This window comes from Diaphorina citri, unplaced genomic scaffold (assembly GCF_000475195.1).
Source record: "Diaphorina citri unplaced genomic scaffold, Diaci psyllid genome assembly version 1.1 scaffold241, whole genome shotgun sequence".
Lineage (NCBI taxonomy): Eukaryota > Metazoa > Arthropoda > Insecta > Hemiptera > Psyllidae > Diaphorina > Diaphorina citri.
The window spans coordinates 218570-228154 of NW_007377678.1; the positions used below are offsets into that span (position 1 = coordinate 218570).

General features: G+C 37.3%; 1 long non-coding RNA gene across 1 annotated transcript in view; it reads right to left on the reverse strand.

The window, feature by feature from the left end:
- The window catches only part of LOC113466293, a 24085-nt gene extending 15362 nt beyond the window's left edge, over nucleotides 1-8723 (reverse strand). Inside the window, exons 1-2 of the long non-coding RNA XR_003390733.1 lie at nucleotides 8615-8723; nucleotides 7246-7327 (exon numbers count right to left, since the gene is read on the reverse strand). This is a non-coding gene — a long non-coding RNA (uncharacterized LOC113466293). The remainder of the gene's footprint in view (nucleotides 1-7245; nucleotides 7328-8614) is intronic.
- Between the last annotated feature and the right edge of the window lie 862 nt (nucleotides 8724-9585).

A 9585-nucleotide genomic window follows, 5' to 3' on the forward strand; every position in this document is an offset into this window, starting at 1 on the left:
GTGTGGATTGTGGGGGAGGGGGGGGGGGGGGGGGGGGTTGATGGATTTTTCTTAGGGCCAACAAAGGGGGGTTTGATTACCCTTGCATTACGTCAGAAATACTGGAGGGGTTATGAAATAACTGTGGAAGGTGAGAACACAGGGGACTCTGGTATAATTTTCATGGCATGACCAACAAATGGTAGGTAATGCTATACTGGAATCTGACGTACCTATGGATATATCGCAACTCTGAAGTTTTCTTTCCAGAAATTCCAGCAAGGCGAGAGAAGTAAAATCCATAGAGTTCTGTACCTACATTATAAAATGTGACTGCATATCAGAACATATTTCATGCTTTTATGTAGAGAATTAGGAACAAGAACTCATTCTTAAAACCCAAAATCCCAGATTGTGCTAAATTTTGGAACTAGATTAACAATAGCTAGCATCTATAACCTACCTATGTATGTTCTGTACACCTACGTAACGTATAAGCAGGTATCTTTACGGAATAATTTATTCCTGGGAAAATTAAATGACCTTGATTCGGAGAGCTTTTAATTTGCCTGAGGGAGAGAGAGGGAGAGGGAGAGAGAGAGAAATAGGTGGAGAAAGATTGAATAATAGATAAGCAAAGATTTATCATAATACATGAATAAATCTCTCCTTCTCCCTCTCTCTTCCAGCTTTTTTTCTCATCAACCTTCCTGTTCCTTAAAGCTCTCTCTCTCCCCTCTCCCCCCTCTCTCTCCATTGTATTTTGTATTCTCGTTCCAGACACAAAACAAAGCTATTACAAAAGAAAATTTATATTAATAGCCATAATTAGTTTTGGAGAAAAAAATAGGAGAGAAAGAGAGAGAGAGAAGAGAGAGAGAGAGAGGAGCACAGTTTCCCGGGGAAAAGTCTCATTTTTTTTCCTATCCAATCTTTTGTTTCTTTTTTCTCTCTCGATCGAAAATTAGGTGTGAAAAGGATAATAAGAAAAGAGAAAGAAAGGGAGAGAGAGAGAGAGAGAGAGAGAGAGAGAGAGAGAGAGAGAGAGAGAGGTACATAGGATTAACTGACGATGATGTTGACTCGACTTTGGAGACAAGCAAGAAACATAAAGGAAATTTTTTTCATTTATAATCTGAACGAAACACTTGGCAACAAGGTGTACTTTGAACTGAGAAAATGCTTGAAATCAGGCCATCATAACAGTAGGGAGAAACCCACATAGAACATATCACAGCAAACATCATGTATAACATGATATTAACATGTGCAACATAAAGAAAGAATATCATCATGAAGTTTCCCCATAAAAATGAGCTCGCTAGGAAAGATAAGAGCGAAATTTTGTAAAGTTTACAATTTTTAATGAGTGACATTAAAAGAGTTCTCTTTGCTTTCTACTTCCCGCTATCCTCTGTTTTTCATATCCGTGTCATGCAAGCATCATGTGAAAACTTTGCCTTTCTTGCTATACTTATGATACAAATCTGTAATAAGACTCAGGGCCATAACAAATAGCAGGCAATTTGGGCGCCCGAAATCTGTTAATAATTGGGGTTTGCAATTGCGACGGCCCAAATCTGCCTTGGTAACAGAAAAAGGATTCCCTTTAGCCGATAAAATTGAAGAGTTGTAGATTTCCTTACTTTAGACTTTTATTCCAACTCCAAGCGTAGATTCTCCAAAATGTTTTACAGCGTTAGCACAAGAGAACTTGGGGATAAAAATAACAAAAGCAAACAACAAACAAACTAACAAAAATAACTCGGTAATATTTATACCACTTCAAAGGACACTAAAATAAAAACAGTGAATTATGTTACCAATATATTATTGTACTTTTTATGTAGCGAACCAAAAACTCCCCAGTAACCAGCGGGGTTTCAATTTAGAACAAAACTAAACAACAAATTAAAGGGATAAAAATAACAAAAGCAAACAACAAACAAACTAACAAAAATAACTCGGTACCTAATATTTATACCACTTCAAAGGACACTAAAATAAAAACAGTGAATTATGTTACCAATATTATTGTACTTTTTATGTAGCGAACCAAAAACTCCCCAGTAACCAGCGGGGTTTCAATTTAGAACAAAACTAAACAACAAATTAATAATGAAAACCCGAATATTATAGTTCTCACGACGTAAAATAATGAGACGAAACTATTGAAACCAGTTATTTAATCGAATGATTTACGACAAAACGATAAATTTCTGGGCTTACACGATTCTACCGATATAATTTTTCAAAATTGTCCACGGTATCACGTGTGTTCTAAGGTTTCGGATGAACTAACTTAATAAAAGTGCCAGCTATCCTTAGTTCCACGGATATAGGAAATATTAGAGGGGAAGAATACTTATAAGATTTTTTTAGGGTTAAAATAGTTACAGGGAGCAGGGTATTTCTGTTTTTTAGTACAGCGGATTCGAAGGATACTGCACAAAGCTCGGAGAGGAATCCGGAAATTAATAGGCTGCGGGAATAAGAAATAAAAGTGACCTAGACATTTCCAGTGCTACTGACTGCTGTTTACCACAGGGGACATTAGGTGCTTGGACATCTCCACTAACAATGTTATCACTGGATGTTCACAGGCATCTCCACTAATATTCTATTGCTAAATTGAGTTCCAAATTTGAACTTCGAGGTAATTCGAAGATTTTTCCCCTAGAGTACCTCATTGTTTTTGCCATATCTCTCAAAAGGGTTTTACGATTGTGGTGAAATTTGGCTAACATGTTCACCACTCAAAGGAAATTTTGTCAATGAAGTTTGAGTTCGGCCATCTCTTTGGGGGGCCCCGTTAAGGCCCTTTCTTTGAATGAGTTCTACAGCTAAACCCTAGTAGGTTTCACTAAACAGCTTCTCCTATTGTCTAGGAACGAGGAAGCAGCCTACAGAACGGAATAGAATAAAATGCATTGAAAAGGCTTCACAACTCGAGAAGCTCCCTTCGAACCCCCTTTATTTCCCCTCTTATCCCCTCCCCTCCTTTCTCCTAACTCTGCTAAGCCACAGAAAGCCTACCCCTCTCTAGGCTGAACAATGGAATAGTAATCGTTACTTAGGCCTAGCCTAACAAATAGGAAGGGTAGGTAACTAGGGACTGGGGACTGAGAAGACCCGAGTACTTATTACTGACTAGTACTTAGAGCGGACTAGTCATAATCTAGTGTTCCCTATTCAGAAAGCTATGAACTTAACTTTGGTAAAAAGGGGGACACCCTTGTTCATGGGAACTTTTCTACCTGTAACAGTTTGCAGATTGGAAAACTTGAACTCTGCATTTTTATTATTTTTCTAAGGAGTAAGGAGTAGTAAGGACTAAGGAGTGAGGAGATTTGTATACAAATTAAATTTTCTGTCTCATTTTTTTCCTATCCAATCTTCTGTTTCTTTTTTCTTTCTCGATAGAAAATTAGGTGTGAAAAGGATAATAAGAAAAGAGAAACAAAGGGAGAGAGAGAGAGAAACTGAGAGGGAGGTACATAGGGAGAGAGAAAAATGCCTTAATTGCTTTCTGCGATTTCGACGGGTTTTAATTTAATTTCTTTATTATATTATATTATTATTTTTATTATTACTATATTTATTACTTTCTTTAATTTTTTTTCTTTGTAAAAACGTTTTTCCTTTCTCGGAATGAAAAAAAAAAAAAAAAAAAAAAAAAAATTTTTGTGGGCGTTAGGTTGCGGGTTTGATAACCGCCTGGGACGAACTTTGTCCTGAAACTGATTCTTCTCCTTCTTCCTTCTTCTAGTGCCTATTTGTTAACGTATGTTGGCAATCAAGCAATCATGTATCATGATATAGTTTGCCAGAACAAATGAAACTCGTTCTCAGAACTGCTGGCTTTTCCCTATCCTGTCCTTCTTCTCTCTTCGACTTTGGGACGATAAGACGTCCGTTGTTACAGTTCCCTCTATCAAACCTCTTGAAAGTGGTCGAGCTGAGAGAAATGCTGGAGTGGCGAAGCTTTAGGAAATTTTCTCTTTGTGAATTAGAAATGAGAAATGCCGCAATTGTACAATACCACAAATATACCTAGAATATAATATGTACAGAGGATTACGTTTGAATTCGAAAGCTCAATGGTCCCTGGTGATAAATTATGAGGGAAAATATTTTGTCCCTTTTCTTTGACAATACGTGCGGTATAATCTTTGTGAATACAGCAAAAGGAATGAAAATCCCACTTACTTACTGACAGTTGGAAATTCTTTAGAGCCCCTTTTCGGACCTTTATTTTGCTTGGTACCCCTCCTGTCGATTTGTACCCTTTTCATTTGCGGACATTTATCTTGGGTATTTTGGGTGCTGCGTGCTGCCTAACTTATCGAAAAGGTAACCCGATAATGATTTATCGTACTTTTTCCATAAAATAATAAATTAATAATAAATATTATGTATTCCTAATTCTCTATTCACCATTCCATCCTTAGCAGCGCAGCGGCAGCGCTACTAGCGCTGTGTTTTAATATTTCGGATATTGGAGCTTTCATCCAAGGTACATACCTAATCGTGTACCAATTAGTTTTGGAACGCCATTTCACATTTATTTTATTTTTTCCACGGATGGCACCGAGTCATGTTCTATTATATAGAGATTTTTTATTTTATTATTTTTTTCATTAAAGTTTCATTTTCAAACATGCAATAATGTTTAATGTTTCTTGTTCCATCTATTATTTACACGAGAGAGAGAGAGAGAGAGAGGAGTGATAGAGATGGAGAGAGAGGAGTGATAGAGGGGGGGGAGGGAGAGAGAGAGACGATGAAAAAAAAGCTATCTTCAACATGCAACCTGAAAGCTTCTGACATTTTGTTCTTTCTTTAGTATCTCCGTAGGAAGGTATTCGTATATATGTATTTATGCAACCACTACACGATCTATATTATTGAGGGTGATATTCAATTCTTTTCCCTCTTCTTCAAATATTATATTGAATATGTCAGGGCTATTTGAAGTAAATTGACGAAATGACAGTTCATTCTGTAATTCTGTATCAATATGATTTCCGTCACTAAAAAACTAAAAACCCTATTAGCAGTTAAAAAGTGACATGATCATTATCATACAGTAACAACCTTTCAAGAAATTAAATAATGGATCCCAAAAAGGAAAATGAATAAAGAGAGATTTTTGGTTTATCAATAGTGGTCCGCCAATTCTAAAAGGTTAAGAACCCCTGCGCTAGACGGAAAAAAGTGGAAACGTGTAAAAAATATTCAGAGGTAAACAATTTATGTAATGTTGTACAAAGTTGTCTTGGTGGGACATGAGATACTCTCTGTCTATGAAATACTGAGACAGAAGACAGGAAACTGTAGCAAAATTAGATTGAGGAGACGAAACATTTGAAAAGAGACCACAAAGTTGTTAATTTTGTTCTCAAGTTGTTAATTTTTACTAGTAAAGTCAACGATCTTCTTCTTCTTCTTCTTCTTCTTCTTCTTCTTCTTCTTCTTCTTCTTCTTCTTCTTCTTTACCTTTTCCCACTCAAGTGGGGTCGGCATTTTTAGACAAACAATTTCCAGTTGCCTCGATTACATCATCTCTTGATAAACCCCTCTCACTCAGGTCTTTATTCACGCAAGTTTCCCATTCCAAAAGTTCATCACTAAGCTGTATTTTACACAAATCACAAACAAAGCTGTGTACTTAAGTCCCTATGTACCTAAGTATGTACTTGAGAGATCTCTCTGGTAACACTTCTCAGACGAGCTGAAGATACCTCGTGTACTAATTTCAAAGAATTGCTACATGGTTTCAATATACACGCGGCGAGATACCATAAATGGAGAGAACCGGGGGGGAGAAAATCCCGGTGGGAGAAAAACTGCTGGCAGGGGGAATATTTCAGTGGGAGGGAAACAGCTGGGAAAAGGGGATGAAAAGCAGCAGCAGAATGACCTAGATATGTTCTGAGGGAAGAACGCCAATTCGGTCCCATGACCTTTTTACTTTCTATTTTCTTAAGGTAGTCGACTACCAATTGGGTCCCGTATATACCTGTAATGACTTGGATGAAATAAATAAGAGTTTTAATTTTTATCAATATTACAACGTTCTTTTTTCTGTTGTTCATAAGTAGAAGAAATGATTCTGCTTTATTCGTACTTAATCCATCATAATTTTCCGAGATTTTTCAAAACAATCACCAAAATTTTCGGTAATTATTCAGAAGCTACGGTAGGTAGTAAAAAAGAAAGCTCCTTTTTGTGTTCAACCTAACCCTATAATAACACTAAACACTGCTCTATTTGTGAAAACGCCTTTTTGCATTTAACCTAACCTTATAATAACACTGGTCACTGCTCATTTGTGCCAGTTCTTTTGGTAGCGATTACTCAGTTTTAGACTAGGAAGATTCAGCTTTAAGAACATAGTGCTTGTGATGTGTTGATAGTTGATAGAAAGAAGAAAAATAAAAATCAGGTACCTATCAACTTAAGTGTGGGACCCAATTGGTACTTAGACTCTCTCAAACCCGGGACCCAATTGGTAGCAAAAAAAGGTTTTGGGACCGAATTGGTTTCCTCCCGTTCTGAGACGTTACACATGGGGGTTTTCAGTTTAAAATGAAATATCGGTCGGGGAAAAGCGGAAGAGGGTATTCCCCCGTGGCATATGGACGATGGGGACAACGGGGGATTATAATGAAACAGATAAATCTCCCGGTGAAACACTTAAGTGGTCTCCTTTGGAGCGAAGAAATTGAGAGGTAAGAAAGAAGCACTCGAAAATTTTATAATGCGACTCCTACATTGGATTTGAGTAAATAAATTCTCGTCTCCTTCAAGTCATCCATTCGTTTCTCTTTTAATGTCATTTCCTTCTCATCCTCTTTCTCCTCTTCTTCATCTAAACTTTCTTCCTCCTCCTTCTCTTCATTTCCACATCCAGAGCATATGGATGTCTCGACTTCAATGTTTGTACAAGAGCTTGCAGGTTTAAATACTCTTTTTTTCGTCTTCTTTTTTCACGTTTTAAAAGGAGAGACTGGATTCAAACATTTGCTCGAGGATGCAATAAGGCAAACTGATTGGAATAAGTACAAATAAGATACGATTAGATACGATTACAGAGTTGTCAGACAAATCGTTTTATCGTTTATATCCAGTTTATCTTTTGGATTTCTAATTTTCAATCCATTCTACTCGTATTTGATTGGAGTTCTAGGAAATTAAGAAACAAGGTGTAGAAAGTTGGGGTAGCGCAGGGTAGGATGATTTGGCCCGAGTAGGGGAACTTACCTAGTGGGTAGCCGGATGGCAGAGGGCTGAGGGTAGAGTGTTACCGACAGCTTGACGGTGGTATTTTCACTTTGTGGGGAAACTGCAACAGAGAGAAAGCGAAAAAGGTTAAAAATATGTACAAGTTTAGAAAATTTCAAAGGAAACAGTTCAAAGTTGGAAAACTAGTAGGGTAGGTCCCCCTCTGTGATGGAGAAATCGAGATTACTGACAAAGACACTCGAGCCGAAGGTGCTTGGTTCGAGTCAGGTTTGAATCTCAGATGTATACGGGTACATTAACTTTTTAAATGATACTTATCTAATTAACTGACGATGATGTTGACTCGACTTTGGAGACAAGCAAGAAACATAAAGGAATTTTTTTTCATTTATAATCTGAACGAAACACTTGGCAACAAGGTGTACTTTGAACTGGGGAAATGTTTGAAACCAGGCCATCATAACAGTATAAACCCACATAGAACATATCACAGCAAACATCATGTATAACATAATATTAGCATGTATAACATATCTTAACATGTGCAACATAAAGAAAGAATATCATCATGAAGTTTCCCATAAAAATGAGCTCGCTAGGAAAGATAAGAGCGAAATTTGTAAAGTTTACAATTTTTAATGAGTGACATTAAAAGAGTTCTCTTTGCTTTCTACTTCCCGCTATCCTCTGTTTTTCATATCCGTACCTACCTATCAATTTAAGTGTGGGATCCAATTGGTACTTAGACCCTCTCAAACCCGGGACCCAATTGGTAGCAAAAAAAGGTTTTGGGACCGAATCGGTTTCCTCCCGTTCTGAGACGTTACACATGGGGATTTTCAGTTTAAAATGAAATATCGGTCGGGGGAAAGTGGAAGAGGGTATTCCCCCGTGGCATATGGACCATGGGCATGGGGACAACGGGGGATTATAATGAAACAGATAAATCTCCCGGTGAAACACTTAAGTGGTCTCCTTTGGAGCGAAGAAATTGAGAGGGTGAAAACTTTGCCTTTCTTGCTATATGATACAAATCTGTAATAAGACTCAGGGCTGTATGTACAGAAAGAAAACTCGAATACACTTTACCCACAACAAATAGCAGGCAATTTGGGCGCCCGAAATCTGTTAATAATTGGGGTTTGCAATTGCGACGGCCCAAATCTGCCTTGGTAACAGAATGATACAAATCTGTAACAAGACTCAGGGCTGTATGTACAGAGAGAAAACTCGAATACGCTTTACTCAAAACAAATTGCAGGCAATTTGGGACTCTCAAAATTTGTTAATATTTGAGGTTTACAATTGCGACGGCCCAAATCTGCCTTGGTAACACAAAAAGGGTTCCCTTTAGCTGATAAAATTGCAGATTTGTTGATTTCCTTACTTTAGACTTTTATTCCAATTCCAAGCGTAGAATTTCCAAACTGTTTTACAGCGTTAGCACAAGTGAACTAGGGATAAAAATAACAAACCACAAACAAACTAACAAAAATAACTCGGTAATATACCACTTCAAAGGACACTAAAATAAAAACAGGGAAAATTATGTTACCAATATTATTGTACTTTTTATGTAGCGAACCAAAAACTCCCCAGTAACCAGCGGGGCTTCAATTTAGAACAAAACTAAACAACAAATGAAAACCCGAATATTATAGTTCTCACGACGTAAAATAATGAGACGAAACTATTGAAAACAGTTATTTAATCGAATGATTTACGACAAAACGATAAATTTCTGGGCTTACACGATTCTACCGATATAATTTTTCAAAATCGTCCACGGTATCACGTGTGTTCTAAGGTTTCGGATGAACTAACTTAATAAAAGTGCCAGCTATCCTTAGTTCCATGGATATAGGAAATATTAGAGGGGAAGAATACTTATAAGATTTTTTTTTTTAGGGTTAAAATAGTTACAGGGAGCAGGGTATTTCTGTTTTTTAGTACAGCGGATTCGAGGGTTTACTGCACAAAGCTTGGAGAGAAATCCGGAAATTAATAGGCTGCGGGAATAAGAAATAAAAGTGACCTAGACATTTCCACTGCTACTGACTGCCCTGTTTACCACAGGGGACATTAGGTGCTTGGACATCTCCACTAACAATGTTATCAGTGGGTGTTCAGGCATCTCCACTAATATTCTATTGCTAAATTGAGTTCCAAGTTTGAACTTCGAGGTAATTCGAAGATTTTCCCCCTAGAGTACCTCATTGTTTTTGCCATATCTCTCAAAAGGGTTTTACGATTGTGGTGAAATTTGGCTAACATGTTCACCACTCAAAGGAAATTTTGTCAATGAAGTTTGAGTTCGGCCATCTCTTTGGGGGGCCCCGTTAAGGCCCTTTCTTTGAA